The sequence below is a fragment of the Manis javanica genome, chromosome 1 (assembly GCF_040802235.1).
Source record: "Manis javanica isolate MJ-LG chromosome 1, MJ_LKY, whole genome shotgun sequence".
In the NCBI taxonomy this organism is placed as follows: Eukaryota; Metazoa; Chordata; class Mammalia; order Pholidota; family Manidae; genus Manis; species Manis javanica.
In genome coordinates this window covers 155,806,281-155,826,469 of record NC_133156.1, presented here as the reverse complement: position 1 = coordinate 155,826,469, position 20,189 = coordinate 155,806,281, and positions in this window count along the sequence as shown.

Here is a 20,189-nt window from a genome sequence, read left to right as displayed (position 1 = left end):
TTTCAAAGAATATTGCTTCTTTCTCACTTACCAACTTTACATTTCCCTGTATGGCCCCGGAAGATGACTGGTTAGCCAGAGACGGGTAAGATTCCTCAAGAGAGGAACAACCTAAGACAGGCACAGTCGCAGAGGGCCATCGGGTGAGAAATTGGGGAATCAACAGAGGTGAGGCTTAGAACCTAACCCCACCTGTTTTGAGAGAAATCTTCTGCATCCGTGGATGTTTTGTTGCCCTTGTCTAGCTTGGATTAATACTTAGTCTATAGGCACACACCTGATCATCTGCATTTGTCCTCTTACAGCACTAAATTATGTTTTCTACCTTTATCTTGCATCTACCTACCACTTCAGCATTTTATTAAATAATAATAATAATAATAATAATACAGGAGAAATGTGGGATTCACATGTAAATCAAGTATAAAAATCAAATGAACAATCAAAAAAAATAAAAATAAAAAATAAAGTCAGTGAAGCTAATCCCTTTTTTCATGACTTTCAGGTAGATACAAGGAAGTTTTTTTTTTTTTTAAGAGTGAAGCCTAATTTGAGAGCCTTAGTATTGTTAGGATATTGTTTAATCCAGATGGTATTACACATATAGCAATCAAAATTTCCCCTCTAGAACCCTCTTACACTGTTGGTGAGAGTGTAAACTAGTCCAATTACTGTGGAAAACAATGTGGGGATTCCTCAAAACACTAAAAATAGAAATACCATATGACCCAGAAATTCCACTTCTGGGAATTTACCCAAAGGAAACAAAATCACTAATTTGAGAAGATAACATGCACGAACTATGTTCAAGATATATGTTCAACATATGACATTATTTGCAGTAGCCAAGATATAGGAGCAACTGAAGTGCCATAGATGAATGAATAAAGAAGATGTGCTACATATATACAATGGGATATTACTCAGCCATAGAAAAGAAGGAAATCTTACCATTTGTGACAACATGGGTAGACCTAGAGGAAATAAGTCAGACAGAGAATGACAAATACCATGTGATTTCACTTACATGTGGAATCTAAAAAACAAAACAAACAAAAAAGAAATAGACACATAAAGACTGATAACAGACTTGATTACCATAGGGAGGGAGGGAGTTTAAGGATGGGTAAAATAGGTGAAGGGGATAAAGAGATACAAACTTCAGATTAGAAAGTATATTAGTCATAGGAATGGGAGTACATCACAGAGAACATAACCGATATCTTGATATGGTAGCAGAGGGTAATCACACTTACTGTGGCAAGTATTTAGTTATGTATATCATCAAATCACTATGTTGTACACCTGAAACCAATAAAATATTGTATATCAACTATATTCCAATAAAAATAATTTTGTAAATAAAATAAAATTTGCCTTCCTAAAATTGAATTATTCTCATTTTCAGTTTAGGTAACTAATATTCCTGAAGTGATACAGGTGCAGACCTATGGAAGCAGGAAAAACAGATAAACTGGCATAAAAGAACTGAGTTTGCATTTCCCTAATAGAAAATGATGTCAAACAACTTTGCATGTATTTATTTGCCATCTGTCTGTCTTCTTGGATGAACTGATTTTTCTTTTACCTATTTCCTAATGGGATTGTTTGTTTAATGTAGAGTTTTGAAAGTTTTACTTATTCTAGATACTAGTCCTTTGGAAGATATGCGGTTTGCAAATATATACCCCCAATCTGTAGATTGTATTTGTATTCTCTTAATAAGTTTTCTTACGGAGCAAAACTTTTTAATTTTGATGAAGTTTAATATATAAATTTTTTCTTTCAGAGATTATATTTTTGGTGTCGCCTAAGAACTCTTTGGTCAGCCCTAGATCCTGAAGACTTTTTTTCTGAAAGTTTTATGGTTTTATATTTTAAATTTAAGTCCATGACCCATTTTGAGTTAATTTTTGTAGCAGATCTAAGACACATTGTGGTTTGTTTTATGGACTTTAGATGTCCAATTTCCCCAACACTATTTATTGAAAAGGCTATTTTTACTCCATTAAATTGCTTTTGCATTTTTATTGAAAATCAGTGAGGCATCTTTCTGTGTGTCTGTTCCTGGATTCTATATTCTGTTCCTTTAATCAATGTGTCTTGATAACTACAGCTTTATAAAAAATTTTGAAACTGAGTAGACAGATCCCTACCACCTTATTCTTCTTTTTCAAAATTAGATTAGCTTTGCCTTTCCAAATAAATTTCAGAATAATCTTGTATATATTACAAAAAATGTTACTAGAAATTTGATAGGAATTGCATTAAATCTGCGTATCAGTTTGGGAGAATTGGCATTTTTTTCTCTATTGAGTCATTCAATCCATGAATATGCTGTGTCTCCACTTATTTAGATATTTTATTTTTTTCATCACCCTTTTGTAGTTTTCTGCCTATAAGTCCTGTATGGCTTTGTTAGATTTACACTTCTGTTTCTTTTATCTTTTTTTTGAGTGATTGTGAATAGTGTTGTATTAGTAATTTCAGTGTCCATGCATTCATTGTTAGTATATAGAAATACTGATGACATTTCATATACTTATCTTATGTCCTGCAACCTTGCTGAACTGACATTAATTCTAGATGTTTTTGGTTTTTATTTTTTAGATTCCTTATAGTTTCTGTATAAAAACATGTCATATGAAGTGGGGAGAGTTTTATTTTTTCCTTTGTGATTTGTATGCCTTTTACTTTTCTTGCATTGTTGCACTAGCCAGAACTTCAGCAGTATGTTGAGTAGGAGTGGTGAAAGTAAATATTTTTGGCTTCTTTCTGATTTTAAGGAGAAAGTATTCACTCTTTCACCATTAAATATAATGTTAGTTATAGGTTATATGTAAGTGTGCTTTTTCAAATTGAGGAATTCCATTCTACTTTTATTTGCTAACATTTGTTAGGGGTGCTGTATCAATATTCATGAGGAATATTAGTCTAATTTTCCTCTTTTGTACTGTCTTTGCCTAGTTTTATCTCAGGGTAAATTAATTGGGGATTAATCCCTCTTCTGTTTTTCTGGAAAACACAGTGTAGAAATGTTAACCTTTAAGTGTTTGCTTGATCTCTCCAGTAAAACAATCTGGGCCTAAATATTTCCTTTTCTTAAATTACAAATTATATTTCCTTAATAGCTATAGGGCTATTGAAGTTATGGATTTCATAGTGAGTAATTTGTGGTAGTTTGGGTTTTTCCCGGAATTGGTCCATTTTATCTAAGTGCCAAACATATGTGTGTGGAGTTGTTCGTAGTATTCACTTATTATCCTTCAGCGTCTGCAGGGTCTATAGTGATATCCTGTTTCATTTATGATATTGGTGGTTAGTATTTTCCCCATTTTGCTTTGTCAGTGTTGTTAGAGTTCTGTTAATTTCATAGATATTTTCAAAAAAACAGACTTTTTTTCACTGATTTTTCTCTATTGTTTTCCTACATTCAATTTCATTGATTTATGTTCTTGTCCTTACTATTTTCTTCCTTCTGCCTGCCTTGGAATTCATTTATTATTCTAGTTCCTGAGGTGGGAACTAAGATTATTGAGACTTTCCCTCTCTTTTTTAGTATATGCACTTAGTGGTATAAATTTCTTATCTCAGTATTGCTTTATCTTGTCCCACAAGCTTTGATATGTTTATTTTAATTTCATTCAACTCAATGTATTTTTTATTTCCTTGAAACATCCTCTTTGGCCCACAGATTATTTAGAAATGTATTGTTGAGTTTACAACTGTTTGAAAATTTTCTTGCTATCTTTCTGTTATTACTTTCCAGTTTGATTTCACTGTGGTCAGAGAACACACCCTATATTATTTCAGTTCTTTATATTTTTTAGGTTTAATTATGGACCAGGATATCATCATCTTAGTATGTATTCTGTGGACACTTGAGTATATGCTGCTGTTTTGAGGTGGAGTGTTCTATAAAAGTTGATTAGAGACTGTTGGTTGATGACAGTGTTGTATATCATTGCTGATTTTCTGCCTAGTAGTTCTATCAATTTTGAGAGTGTTTATGTCTCTAGCCATATTTTTGGGTTTCTTTATTTCTTTCAGTTCTTTCCATTCTTGCTTCATATATTTTTCAGCTATATTGTTTAGCATATATGCTTTTAGTATTGCTCTCTCTTCTTAGTAGATTAACCCTTTTATTATTATAGAATAAACCTGGCACTCTGGTTTTTGTTGTTTGCTCTCTGTATTTTCCATTGCTATTTTTTATTTTAACTGCCTTCCTATGAATTATTTCAATATATTTTATAATTATATTTTCAACTTTTACAGTGTTTGGCTGTATCTATGGCTTTTTTAATAGTTGCTTTGGGTAGTACATTACATGTAGATGTAGATATAGATATGGATATACAGACCAATTGATTAACCAATCATCTCAGTTTACTGGTATCATTTTACCAGTTAAAATTAAATGTAAAAGTCTTCCCCCCTTTATTTTCCACCATTTATATCATAATAGCCTTTAATATTTCATCTACCCAAATTAGAACTACATCAGACATTGTTATGACTTGCTTCAACTGTCCAACATAATTTAGATGTCTCAAGAGAAGGAAAGTCTATAGTATTTACCCATATTTTTGCTGATTCTGTTTATTCTTTCTGATAGTCCAAGATCCCTTCCTTTATTGTTCCTTTTAGAGAACTTCCTTAGCCATACTTTTAGGTATTATTTGTCAAAAATTTCTCTTAGATTTCCTTAGCCAGAAAATATCTTGATTTCCCTGTCATTCCTGAGGGATATTCTTGCTGGTAAAGGATGCTGTATTGACAACATTTTTTTTTTTTTTTAGCACTTGAAACATGTGCTACTTTTTTTGGGCATTTTTAGTTTCTGATGACAAGTTCACTCTAATTCTATTATTTTCCCCTCAAAGGTAATCTGTCTTTTCCCTGTCATTGCTTCAAGATATTTTCTTTTTCTTTAGTTTTCACAAGTTTATCATGACTCTTGATGTGAATTTCCATGGCTATATCCTGTTTTGAATTCATTGAGGTTCTTGATTATATAGATTGATGCCTTCTGCTAAATTTGGGGAACTACAGCTATTAATTTTTGAGCACTTTTTCAGCCTTGCCTTCTCTCCCCATTACTCCCAAGACACTGATTACATAGATATTAGATCTCTTGCTGGGACAGTTCCCTGAGGATTTGTTCTTTTTTTTTTTTTCAGTCTATATTCTCTTTGCTCAAATTTGATAATTTTTATTATTCTATCTTAAAATTAATTGATTCCTGTGTCTCCTCCATTCTGCTGTTGAATCTAACCAGTGATTGTTTTTTTAGTTCAGTTATTGTATTTTTCATTTCTAAAATTTGTTTGCTTCCTCTCTATATTTTCTATTTCTTTGGTGAAATGATTTTCTCATTTGTTTCAAGTGTGCTCATAATTGTTTACTTAAATACTTTTATGATGATTGCTTTAAAATCTTTGTTGGATAATACTAACATCTCTGTTATCATCTGTAATTGTCATTTTTCATTCAGTTTGAAATCTTCCTGGTTTTTGGTATAGGAAATGGTTTTCCACTGAAACCTTCACATTTTGGATATTATGTTGTGAGGCCCTGAATCTTATTTAATCTTTCTTTTAAGTGGCATCTTCTTACCACTCAGGCAGAGAAAGGAGGAGCATTGTTTTGTTACTTTCAGGTGGGAATAGAAGTCCAGGGTTCTTCCTTGGTTTCTATTGTCACCTGAAATGGGGCTCTTCATTAACTGAGTGAGGGTGAGAATTGTGACTCCCCACAATGCCCCTTCTCTGACTTGGAGAAGTAGGCATACCTTCTTTTGTTCCCAAAATGACCTTCACTGACCACCTAAAATGGGTGGCCTCGTTAGCACTGGGCAGTGGTGAAAGTCCCCATTCTCTGTTAGGCCTCCTCTGACATTATCCCAGCAGGGCTGGAGATGGGAGGGGGGAGCATCTCACTGTGGTGGTAGGAAATAAAAGTCCAGCCTCCCCACCACCTGCTCTCTACTGACACTGGGGAAGAGTGGTGGCTCATTAGCACCTCACAAGGATGGAAGTGCTGACAAACTACTTGGATTTCTCCCACACTCTCCCAGTCCAGTGGGGAGCATTAGATACCTCATTACAGCCTGGGTAGATTTGAAATCTAGGCTCCCCACTCAGCCTTTGCTAATACAGGTGAGGGTGTGGCTACAGTTTCCTCTGTAGTGTTTGGCTACAGGAGAGAAGTTATTTTCTAAAAGTTTTCATTCTTATGAGGTGACTCCTTTCCTGGGCCTTTGACTAGAGATAGTTAGGCTTCATTGGTTCTTTTTCTGTTTGTGCCCATTGGTTTTTCTGGTATTGCCTACTTCTCCAGCAAAAGAACGTCTGGTATATGTGAAGCAAAAAGAAAAGCAGAAAACTCACAACCATGTCGTGCCTTGCATCCCAAAGTCTCCAGCATGTCTGCCTTCTCTTTGTCTCTCAGAGACCTTGAATGTTTTATGTTGTGCCCAGGGGTTTTACTTGCACGTAGTGAGAGGAATAAGGAAAAGTATGTCTACTTCATCTTCCTGGAAGTCAAAGTCTCCTTGTTTAGTTTTTTAAGAAACTGGAAAACTATTTTCCAGGGTGGCCAACTTTCCCATTTACATTCTTAACTGCAATGTATGAGAGATCCAGTTTCTCTACATCTTCTCCAGTATTAGTGGTGCCATTATTGTTTATTGCAGGTGTTCTAATAGATGTGTAGCAATCTTTCTTCATGGCCTTAATTTGCATTTCCTTGATGACAAGTGATGTTGAACATCTTTTAATATGCTTATTTGCATCTATGTATGTTTTTTGGCAAAATGTCTCTTTATGTCTTTTGCCCATTTTTTATCTAATTTCAGTTTAACTTACTCATATTCTCAGATTATCTTAACTCTTCTTGTTTACTAACTAAACTTGATAATTTTTGCTCCTCTTTAAGAGTCCCCATTTGAATTTCTCTCTGGTCAGTACTGCCCATGTAGTATTATTTACACAAAAGAAAGGCCAGAATATAACCTAATCACTCCTAAATGAAGTCAAGGACATCTCAATGTGATGACAAGAAATCTTATTGTTTTCTGAAATAGGAAAAAATAAACATGGAAATGTGAACTGTTTATGAGAAGTATACTAGAAATTAAAATCCAAGAGAAACAAGTATTTAAGCAAAAGAACTTGCCTAGTGAACAAGAAGATCTTGACAGGGTGACCCTATTTCATTCATAAAATGGACAGATAGGTCTAATATGATAATGTGTATCTTTGCTATACAACATTCCTTAATGTGGTCATGGAGCACAAGGGACAAAAAATGATTATGCTAGGTTTCATTATTCTAATTGTCTTAAATGCAGTACTTAGCAGAACCAAGGATGTTAAATTATAATAATGGCCTCTCTTTTTCCTTTTCATTTCTAGAATTGGTTGAGTAAATGTGTCACCTTTTGCTAAAAACTCAGCCCTGGGATCATAGGACTATGCCTTTCTAAAGATACTTCAATTAGAGTTAACTCACTCTGTGCTAATGTTCTTCACTTTCTTCATTTTAGAGTTGTAGTACAGAAGGTATTGATGTGATGTGATTCAACTATTTATCTATTATCAATTTTGAATTTTTGAAAAGATGTATCTCTGATCATTTCTAAATTTTTCTTTTGAATTTCAATACTCCAATATTTCCCTAAGTAAAGGGTATCTGAAACTTAGTTGTCATTACTTTTGTGAAAACTACAGAAATCAAAGGAATATTTTGCCAGCCTAAATTTTATCAGTTGTTGGAATGTTTGCAGTTAGTAGTACAGATAAAATTTAGATAACCTTTCGAAGAGCCTGACTTAACTTTTTTGAAGGTGGTTGATTTCACATTGGAAGTGAGTGAAAGGTGAATTCAGCTCTTCCATATAAATTATTGCATATTGGTGAGTCACATGGGTGTTGGGAATTTGACAAGTTGTAAGGTTTTTTTCAACATGTGACAGCAGAATATATGACACCCAAAAACCTACTTTGAAGATTTGTTTTCTCAAAACATCTTACAACTTAAGATATGCTCCATTTCAGCATGCTTCAAATTGTTTTAAAAAGCATCAGTTTTTAATTAATGCCAGCTTTTGAATTTGAGGCTTAGTCATGTCTCCTGCTCTTACTATTTCTTTTGGTTACTAAGCTTTTGTTTATGACTCTGCTTCTTAGCACATCCAGTTGGAAGAGAAATTTTAGAAAGTAGGAAATTTGTGCTAATCCATTATATTACTTTCTAATATCCCTAGACAGTTCAGGTTAGGAGATAGTATAGCCTAAGGAACAAGGTACTGATTTTTAATGCATGTTAATTTTATATTACACTATACATGACATGGAATCAACAAAAGTGAACTAAACCAATGTACATGTATGTGCTTTTGTAATATTTTCCTTTCATTTGCTTAGCAGCATTAGGAAAATGAATGATTAAGGATAGCATTAACTAAAGCATAGGTTTATTAGGCTCTGAAAAACAGGAGTTAAGAATATAAATTTTTAGAAATATAAAGTTGCACCCTATACAACAGAGGACTAGCCCTCTATTGAAATCGAGTTATTAAATGTATTAAAATGTGTGTGTGTGCAGGAAAATAATCTTTTTTAAGGTTAAAATTATACCTGGCATATATGGTTCACATATGCCTCTGTGTACACGTGTCTATATCTGTATGTACCTAAATCTTATATTTCTATTGAAAATACAATTTTTTAATTGTGAAAAATTAAAAATCATGTATCTAAGCCAAAAATTAAAATAAAAATCACTTTGTGTTATATAAGAGAAAAGGAATCAGTCGCTTGAACTTTCTTCTTGGGGGAAGTAAGTAAAAAATCAAAAGTTGAATTTTAAAGAACTTAGAGAGCCCCTTAAAGCATCAATTCATTTTAAAAAATGCTTTAGAATATTTTCTGTGGCCATAATATAGAGAAGGAAGCTGAAAACTTCCAACTAAGACTAAATTCGGTCATTAATATCGTTGATACATTTACTTAAATCTAAAAGTTAATGCTTATATATATTTACACAGATACTTCGCAGTTTCTTACCCTATTGCTTCCTGCATCCTGTTTCTTCCTTTGGGTTTAATTTTTTTTTCTTATATGAATCATTTAGTTTTTTATCAAGAGTCTTTGTATCACCAACTATCTTAGTCCTTATTTTAAAATATTTTGAATAGGATTTTTGTTTAAAATGATAGTAAAATGGATATTGAATTCTGTTGACAGTTATTTTCCCTCGCATTTACATAAGTTCTATCTGGTTTCTTTAAGCAACTTCTTTTATCTTTAGTTCTATTTTTTTCTTTCACTGTGCTATTTCCTCTTACATATTTTCAATCATTTAAAGCATAGTTATTTTGTGATTTAATTATTATTACCTTAAGTCCTTGGAGGCAAATCTTCTAGTTTATTGTGTCTGTTGATTCTGCTTCATGGTGAATCATTTCCTTTTGTGCTTTTTAATTTTGGAATGTTAGCCTATATTTAGAGAGGACCATTATTTCCTAGGAGATTAATGCCCCTGAGTTGTTGAAAACTGGCTACAATTACTTTTCCTAGATGACTTCCAGATTTCACCAGTCCAAGAAGTTGTTTTACCTTTTGTCCATATAAAATCAAATTCCACAGTTCCATATAGTGAAAGCCTAGAGTTGGGTTTCTTAAAGAAAGCCTTCTTATCTTATCCTACCTTGAACCTGAGGAAAAGGCAAGTTTTGGTGTTACTTTCCTGAGCTGGAAAGTAGGGTATTTATAATCCTTCTTTCCGTGAGAGCCCAGCATATACATACAGAGTCTGAGTTCCATGCAGACACCTCTGTTCTACCTCAGAGCCCTACCTGGGACCCAAATCATGCTCTTCAGTCTGAGTGGATGTTAAAAACTCAAAGCCATGCAATCAGTGTTTATATCAGTCTGCCATCGTTCTGAGGCTGTAGCGTTATCCACTCATAAATTTACTACCTAAGTATAGCTTTGTTTCTTCTTCCTTTCCACCCCTGAATATTTCATCTTTCATGTGCAGTTATATCTTCTAAGTTTTTTCATTATATTTTATTGTTCATATTCTCCTTGAATTTAACATGTTAATTACACATCTTTGACACTTCTGCTTGGGGATACCAATGTTCTTGGGGTAAAAGGGTTTATACCCAGCTTTATTCTCCTATGAAATGTATGTTTGAATTACTGAGATATAATATGTATTATTACTTTTAATAATTTTTAAATTACATAGAAACCCAGAACATATAACTCCCACTTACCGTGCTCTGACCTTTTGCATTGTTGTCATGCATTTTATTTCTCCCTATATTTTAAACTCCAAGAGACATTTCTATCAATATCTTTTAAATATACATTTTTACATTTTTTGTATTTACTCACTTATTTGTATTTTCCAGTATTCATTTCCTACATTTCCATATTTACATTTGGGAACATTTTCCTTTGATTTGAAGAACTCTTTCAGGGCATATTATTGCAGGCCTTTTATAAACCAATTGCTTTAAAGTTCCTTCTTTTGAAAACACCTTTATTTCACCCTCATTGTTGAACGATATTTTTGTTTGATATAGAATTTTAGACTGGCAATTATTTTCTCTCAGTGCTTTAAAGATTTCTTTCCATTGTCTTCTGGTGTATATCATTTCTTTTGAAATGTCAGCTGGTCTTGCCTGAGATTTTTAGCCCCAGGCAAGTTCACTATGGATTCAGAGAGACCAAAAAGTGACAATGGAACGTTCTTGGGGTAAAAGGGTTTATACCCAGCTTTATTCTCCTGGCAGTAGGTCAAGCACTAGAATCACGTCTGCATCCAGCAGACTGCAGGTCTGTAATCCACCTCTGTCTCTGCCTCTGCCCAGAGCACTGGGCAGAGCTCTGTATAGTGACTCAGTAGGGGTAACACAACAATATTTCCAGAATCTCACTCTGGACCTTAGTCCATCTGCATATCAACAGGTGTTTACAAGGGATGGGTGGAGAGACAAGCATACACTGGGACAGAAGGGGTTTTTGGTCTCACCAGTGAAATGGGAGAGAAACGGGCAAGAGGCGAGTGGCTACCAGAGAGAGAGAGGGAGAGAGAGAGACAAATGAAGCCAAGCTTCTAGTGAGCAATTAAGGCTTTCTCCCCATCTAGTTTTTCCCTTGACTGATTTCATGGGTTTATTTGCCCTGGGCTGGGAACATGCTTCCCACCCACCTCCCATCCTGCCTGCCCCAGAGTTACACTCAGTCAATAATAGCTTATTGCCTACTGGTGTGGAAGCATTAGGCTAACAGTAGGCCAATGACTCCAACTGCAGCAATATTTTCATCCTTTGATTTGATGATTATTTAGCAAAGCCTCTCAAGGACTTCTCCAGAGAAGAGGCAAAGACAAGCCAATCGTACGGAGGAGGACTCTACAGACCCAGGCCCTTCAGGGTGGGCCTGTGGCTGCAAGGCCTTCATGTCAACATACGAGCTGGCCTTGACAGCTGGTCTAGGGGATGTGGGGGTGGTAAGGCGGAAACAGAAGTAGAATCAGGCCAAGAAACATGTCTCAGCTCTGATTTTATGTTGACATGGCCCCTTGGCAGTGGGTCACATATGTCACTTCTTGGGCCTTCCATTTCTCCCCCTGTGCCAGCGAGCACAACTAGATGACCCTGATGTCCCCTCCAACTCCAAGATTCCATGAAAGGAAAAGCCATCCCCTCTCAGTAACAGTACACATGGCAAGAGATACAATTGCAGGTCAAAGTATTCCGACAGTGTAAAGTTGTTCTTCATAATTAAGATAGGAGTGCCCAAGAATGTGCTGAATTACCGATTCATAGCCTTAATGTGATTAACTTAAGAACAGAAATAATCATTCTGCAAAGAAAAGTTGGGAGAGTAAAACCTAAATTAAAGTTATAGCCTCATCATATTTTCTGTCAAGAAACTCTAGGAAAATGTAAAGTACTGAATGGTAGTGTCTGGTGCAGGGGTGGGCAAACATTTTCTGTAAAGAGTATCTTAGGTTTTTCAGGCCATTTGGTCTCAGCTGCAACTGCTCACCTCTGCTATTGCTACGCAAAGCAGCTATAGATGACATATAAGCGAACCGGCATGGTTGTGTTCCAACAAAACTTCATGGATATTGAAATTTGAATCTCACATATTTTTTACATGTCACAAAATGTTCCTCTTTTGATTTTTTTCAACCAGTGAAAACTCATTCTCAGCTCAGGAGCCCATACAAAAATAGGTAGTAGAGCGTATGTGCCCAACAAGCTATAATTTGCAGGGCCTCAGGTATAAGGGAAGGCATAAGGCTTCAGCTTACAAAATCCAATAAAGGACTGCTTCAAATCTTCTCAGTGTAATAATTTCTCTCGTAGGGTACAGAGATAAGGTGGGGGGACCGTGGAGGAGAATGATCTGATGGAGAAAAGCTGAGACTAGACTCTAGCACCATCACCTTTGTACACTGAGGCCACTGAGATTTCTGACTTTAATATACCTGAACAGGAAAGCAAATGTTTGTCAGTCCTTACCTCCCTTTAGCAGTAACAGTAGCAATTATTTATAAAGTATTTAATATGTGCTAGACAGTGTTCTAAGCACTTTGTATACATCAACTCACTTGATCTTCACACAACTACATAGGGTAGGCACTATGATTAACATCACTGCCATGTCACAGATGAGGACTCTGAGGCAAAAGAGTTTAAGTAATTCACCTAAAGTTACACATTAGATGGCAGAGCTGGGGCTGAACCCTAGGCAGTGCAACACCTTTAACACAACTGTGTATCACTTCCAGCGGTATGTGAGTACTGCAGAAATAACTTGGACTACACTTCTTACTGGATGGGTTTTTTCATACAGCCACTTAAGATCTAGTCTTCTCATTACTCATTCACAGGTGAAATGTTCAGGCCTAACTGAAATGTAAATAATAATGAACATCCTCAAGCTGTTCTCCACAATATAATTAAATGTATGTCCAATCAAGAACACCATTCTGTTAAGATATTATCTAAAACCCTATCAAATTCTCACAATTCCATATGAGAATGGTTCCCTGACTCAACATAACCATCTCTATTTTTGACATCAGCTTTTTCTTTATTATTCATTACTTTCCTTTTTTTCTCTCTCACTCCCGACAGAAATTTCACTTACTTCTACATTTCTTGTAAAATTACTCCTCTGTGCAGTTCTGGGGTACACTTGTTTTCTAGATAGCATATGTTCAGAATATGAAATCCTTCAGTTGTCAACTTGATTAATTTGAATATGAAAGCTATCTACTGCCAGTGAACAAACAAATCAAATAGATGGACAAACAAATCAGGTTCAAAACACTATTGAGCTAAGCTGGTATAAATTCAAATTAAGAATATTATAATTTCAGGATGTTAAATGTAATCCCCAAGGATTGAACCACAAAGAAAAGAGCTATAAAATATACACAAAAGGAATATTTCACTATAAAAAGTCACCTAAACACACAAAAAAAGACAGTAATATAGGGAATGGGGTGACTAAAACATGAGGCATATATAGAAAACAAAGCAAAATGACAAAAACAAGAACCTCTTTATCATTAATTACTTTAAATATAAATGGACTAAACTCTCCAATCAAAAGACAGATTAAAACATATTTTTTAAAAAGGCAGAATAAAATCATGACCCAACTATATGCTGCCTACAAAAGAAAAAAAAAAAAGACTCACTTGAGAGTCAACATAAATGGGTTGAAAGCAAAAGGGTGGAAAAAGGTAGTCCCTGCAAACAGTCACCAGGAGTGAGTGGGGGTGGCTATACTACCAGAATGGAAGAAAATATTTGCAAATCATTTATCTGACGAGGGATCAATAACCAGGATACATACAGCTCCAAAAGTCCACAATGAAAAAGAACTTTATTCAAAAATGGGCAGGAGAAAAGTGTATGATAGTGTGCATCAAACTTTCCCAGAAGTAAACCTGGAAAAGGAAGTACAACATTGATGGACAGGGGGAAAAAATGACTTTTTCTTTACACAGCTCGGTATTCTTTGGCTTTACTGCAGGAAACATATATTTCTCATATAATATAACTAGTACTATTAATAAAGGGGGAATTTTTGCCACCATTAAAAAAAATAAAATAAAAATAATGACCAAAGCCAACAAGGATTCCATAATATATGCCCATTTCTCTGTCCACTTCAAGGATTATGACAGACATCTATACAAGTAGCTAAGGGCTCTAGAATACTGTGAATTTGTCCTGGTTAACTGGGTGAAGATAGTGGCTTCTGGAATTAACTGTCTCCCTATGGAGAGATATAGCCAAGAACCATGAGCCTTAATAGAGTGGGAAGTGATTGGCCTTAGTTCAGCCTTCCTTAAAGTATAGTCTAAGGGGACCCAATAATGATGAAATACCCACCCTTTTCCAACTATTCATCTGTGTGAGGGTAGATTTTCCTCATGAATTCCAACCAAAATGACATATCACAACAGAATGAATGCCAAAGCATATAGGAGAATCCATGCTTTCTATTAACAGACATTTACAAAGACTTGCAAAAGAATAAAGCAATGCTATTCTTTTCACTAATTTGTTTTGCTTTGAAAAATAGTTACCTTCCACATAAAAATATGTGAACATGTAATAGTTTGTAATTTTAAATGAATTAACAAATTATTTTAATTCTCATATTTCTAATATGACAAAATATCAATGGATGAAACTCATAAAGAAAAACTCCTTGGAGTCTTTAGTCCTTAAGTATGCAAAGGGTCCTGAGATCAAAGTTCAATTATGTTCATTTCTCTCATCAGAGACTAGTTTAAGAATAGGCCTGCAACAGTATTTCCAGCTAATGGCAAGAGCCTTTTGCAGGGCCCCTGGAAAGTTTTTCTTTGCTCAAAAAAAAAATTATGAGCAGAAACTTCGCTCCCCCTGAGTAGGGCTGTCTGGAGCTGCTGCCTCTCTCTCAGAGCAAGGGCCGCCAGCAGACAGACCAAGCAACATGCTGAGAATGGCAGAATCCAGGTCTCTGAGGACATCAGTGAACCACTGCTTAACCAACCCTGGGACTGCCCCATCTCACACCCCTTGTTCATCAGAAATGAATATTCTTTATTATTTGAGGCATTGTTAGTATGGTTTTGTGGCTTATACGTTCTGGTATAAGCATTCTTATGGATTCAGTATTTGTTTGCTTTTTTACGAAATATAAAGGAGTAAAGAACCAAACTAACAGAATAAGCAGAGAAAGTTACTTCCTATGTTTGTGTTTTATTTATTTATGAAACCCAGTTTCACTATCTCCATGCTGTGAATATTGCATTAACAACATGGCTGATCAGCTCAGACCTTCCCACTGTCAAAACCCTTCCATGGGCTACATATGTCCACTCTGCTCCAACAACACCCTGGGTGAGGCATGATAACTGGAGCAGCACAGATCTGTCACCATTCCAAGAAAAAATGTAGGGCACACATCCCAAAAATAAGGACGCAGTACTCTCCCTGTGTGGATGGGGGCACTTGTGTTTTAAGTCCACTCAAAATGTGAGGAAGGGAACCAAAATAGTTGACAAATCTACTATCTCACTTTACAGATAAGGAAATTGAGGACAGAAAGGTCATGTCACATGCTCAGCTCAGCCCAGCAGAAGAGGTGTCTTTACACCAAGCATGTTAATTATCTATCAGCACTGAGGGACCACAAGAATGGGTTTCATCAAAAATGAGACTCCAACTGCAGTTTCTTGACTGTCAATTTAGGGAGGGTAAATGTTATTAAGTAAATAATAACTTCCCCCTGAATATTAATCAGTTTGATATCCAAACTGTAAATTAAAAAGAGAGGAAAAGCTTCAAAGAGCTTAATACCTGGTGCATTAACCAGAGCTTGAAAAGTACTTGTTAAAAGTAAACAGACTTTATAACGAAGTAGGATTTTTTTCTAATCCAAACACACACTTTCCCAGTTACCTCATCTCTCTTAGGAGGCTTTAGGCTACACTTGGAGATGTCACAGTCTGTGGAGCCACACGCAGTCTCCTCACAGGACGTCTGCTCCCGGGTTCATGCAAGCTTACGTTTCTATGCATTCATTTACTTGGGGTGAGAGTGTGGAGGGGACAGAAGGGTGCTAGGAGTAAAGGAAGAGACCAAAAGGGCAATGTAGCTTTAAGCCTCAAAATCATGGGGAAAATGTAAGCATAGTCTAACACACACACACACACACACACACACACACATACACACACACACACACACACACACACACACACATACACACATCCACATGCACTGAACCCAAAATTAAAGCCCCAGAGAGGATATTGCTCATGGGTCCTCTGCCACACACACACACACACACACACACACACACACAAATCCACATGCACTGAACCCAAAATTAAAGCCCCAGAGAGGATATTGCTCATGGGTCCTCTGCCGTTTGGCCAGGGAGTCCTCATCGCTGATGCTGGCCATCAGGTACTTGAGGCCTGTGATCCAGGTGTGGGCCTCCTCAGGGCTGGAGGTGATGAGGTCCAGGGACTCCATGTGGTTGCCATGGTAGATGGTGAAGCAGCAGCTGGGATCAAAGCTCCCCTTGGCTTGTCTGTGGAATATTTCAGACTGCCGGCCCTCGGTGACTTTGTAAATGGAGCCAATAAGTACTGTGAGGGAAGTGAACCACACAGTTACATGGCAGGTGAAGGTACATGTATGGATTAAGAAAAAAGAAAAGCAGAAGCATCTTAAAAAGAAGTGTGAACAAATTCTGTGAGTTGTGGTAGTAAGTCCAAATGTGAGAGACAAGCCCTATCATTTCCTGCAAGGAGCCTTCACCACATACCACTTTACGTTCCTAGACGGCCTGGGCGGTATCCTCCCAGACACTGAGTCAAGATAGGTTAAAATGTATGATAGGAATATAGATATGCCCATCAGGGCATGAAGGACGGTAGAAAGAGGGCTATGAATACGTTAAATATATACTTTACATAGTTACACAGGGAAAACAAAGGCTTAGAGCCAACTTTAGCGTTTTACAATGTGCGTAAGATGACAGCTGAAAATTGAAAGGAAAAACATTTGGTGTAAATTGAATAGCATAGTTAAATTAAATGTGGCTGGTGTTTACAGAGAGAATGCTGTCATGATGAAGGTAAGGCAGCACTCAGCGAGGCGGAGAGGAACAAGGGGAAGCCGGGGGAAAGGGGCACACAGATGCGGAGACCTAAGGCCCACCCCGGGGGCACTGAGCAGACTGTTTATGCTGGGCTGGAAAGCTCAAGCGCAGGCAAAGGGACCCAGAGCCAGAGCGCTAGGCAGAGGCTGGGGAGAGCCTGGGGTGACAGACCACAGGGGGGTGCCCCTCAGATGGTGGAGCGACGGTGCAAGTTTGGATCAGAGAAGCCCTGGCAGGGATGGTTACTTTATACTAAAATGGTATGTGTTGTCTGTCTGCTTGTCTGTTTTTAAGCATGAATTAGAAGTGCTGCAACCTGACTGACTGCCTGTAATCACCATCCACTCTGAGTTACTGGCAGGGTCTGATTTTCTTCCCGTATCCTCATTCCTACATGTCTCACAGGAAGATGAGCATCTGCCCAGCTCCAGGGCAAGGTCTGGCAGGTCTAAGCCATTGGTGTGGCCCATTCCTATTTTTTAAATTGAGTTAGATGTGGAAATGTAACCCAGTTCAAACCAGCTAGACAGGGGGCAGTCCACTTTGAGGGAAGGATCTGCACAGGAGCCCTACCCTAAAAAGGAAGCACCAGAAGTGCAGGCCCCTGTCTGTGTCCTCACTGTCCCGTCAGCTGTGAGGCTGAGAACAGCTAAAGCCTCTGAGCTGCCTTGACTACACCACCAACACACAGGGACAGAGCCAGGAGCACCCAGCCAGACAGGACTGCAGAGTCAGCGTGCCCAGCCTCGGGCTACCATCTCTGAGTTTCTTGGTAGTGAAATAGAAATCTGTTTATCATGTAAGCCTCATGTAGTAGGGCCTTCTGTTACTTGAAGAGGAAGCATCTTAACTGATAAAAGCAGAGAGACTATCAAAATGAAGATTGGTTAGGGGACTTCCCAATGGGCCATCAGAAAGGTGAAGAGACCCTGGACCAAGTAGGCTCCTGTGAAAACAGGAAGAAAGGAGATAGAAGACCCAACATGGACCCGGTGCTGTGTATAAACGTTGTGGGAGAGAGGCTCTAAGGAGGAGTTCCATCAAACCTTGATATTAAATCAAATTTTGTCAGCTCACTAATCAATTAACTGTGTTCAGAATATGGCAATACATCTTAAAGTCCACTGAATGTATGATATCCTTCACCTTTTATATGAAAATAAAGGGAGTCAGGCTATAAAGCCTCTATTTCAACAACAACAAAAAACCATGTCTCCAACACAGGGGAAATTACAGAATTCATTATGGAATTAATGGACAAGAAAACTTTTATGGATTTAAATTTCCCAAAGAAATTAAAAAGTGACATGGTCATCATTTATTCAATCTCTGCACATTTATTAACAACTGATTCCAAAACTTGCAAAATTATGAAAGTTCCACAGATCTGAAGCTCCCACAGAGCCAACTCAATATAACCCATGTGTTGCTATGTCAAGACAAGCAAAGAATTCAAAGGTTGGTCTTACTTTTTGCCTTCTCGCTCTTCCTAGAGGGTCTCCGTCACAGGCGGGTCCTGTGCTCATCCAGGTAATAGAGCTGCCCTTTGGTAACACGTTTCAGTTTGATCATCTGCATCCCGCACTGCATTACACTCATGCATCTTTCAACTGCAAAAGAGATTAGAGCACATTCAGCTCTCATACAATGTACGCGCTGACTGGTGTTCAGAAACTTTACTGTCTGATAAAACCTCTGACTCTAAGGACCAGAGACAAATTTAGTAAAGGTAACCTGGGAAGAGAGTTGCTAAGGCATTAAGTCATCAGACAAAGCCAGTAAACAAATCACTGGTTGATACAAAATTCTACTTCCAGGTAATCAATGCATAACTGTTGCACCACCTTTTGTTCCAACTGGTAATTTATTTTTTGGTATGAGAAAAATGATCATTTGATACTTTGATTTAAGTGCCTTAGGAGTACATGAGAACACATCGGTAAACCTCTGTCACTCACGGGTGTAGTTCCCTGCACAGGCTGGCCCCGTGGTGGTCGTCTGGCCCCATGGTGCTACCTTGACTGGGCTCTGCCATAGTGGTCTTGGCGCCTTGCTTATCATCCATTTTGGCCACCTCTGTGATAGGCCCCTCCAACAGACACCAGCTCCTAGAGGAAGAGGACAAGACATTCTCCACCTCCTAGAACTGGTAGAGACTCAGAAAATAAATCGATTCAGTAAATGCTGAGAGTCTCTTAGTTTCATTGTTAGGATATGGGATACAGTGTGAATAATATTTTGTTCATAGAAATGTATAGTTATCTAGGACATTAAACATGTAGCAACTGTAAGACAGTGGGTTAATTAAAAGAATTAAGTGCAATGGGAATATAGAGGAGAGACTGAGGAAGGCCTCACTGAGGAGACAGCATCTGGGCTAGGTGGTGAGAGGATTTCACTAAAATGAGGAAAGGACAGCCCAGGTATCAGGAAATGTACAAAAGGCACAGAGCTTGAACATGTGCCATGGAGAGGCAGCCTCTGCTGGGTGAGGGGGTAGTGTGAAAGGGCAAGGAATTCGTACGTTCACTTCCAACAAATATTTATGTGATACCTGCTAAGTTGAAGGCACTGTTCTGGGAAGTAGGAGCAGAGGACAGTTCTTGCTCCTCCATCCTCTGCATTCTAGCCGGGGAGAGAGAATGAAGTGAGTACATGGAATGTCATGACGATAAGTGCTTTGGAGAGCACCGAACAGAATGGAGAGGGGAGGGAGTGTGCTGGGTGGTCAGGGAAGGCGTATGAAGGTGTTGTTTGAGCCCAGCCTAAAAGGAAATGAGGAACCCAGCCACTGGGTATTAGAGGGGTGGTGGGAAAGTGTCCTAAAGTACAGGGAATAGTGGTACAAAGCCTCTGAGGCACGACTATGCTCAGCATGTTTGAGGACTAGTAAGGAAGTCAGTGTGGCTGGAGTAGGGAGGGAGCACTGAGTTTGGAGCAGTAGAAAATGAGATTAGAGAGGCTGGCAGGGGGCAGGAGGGAGGT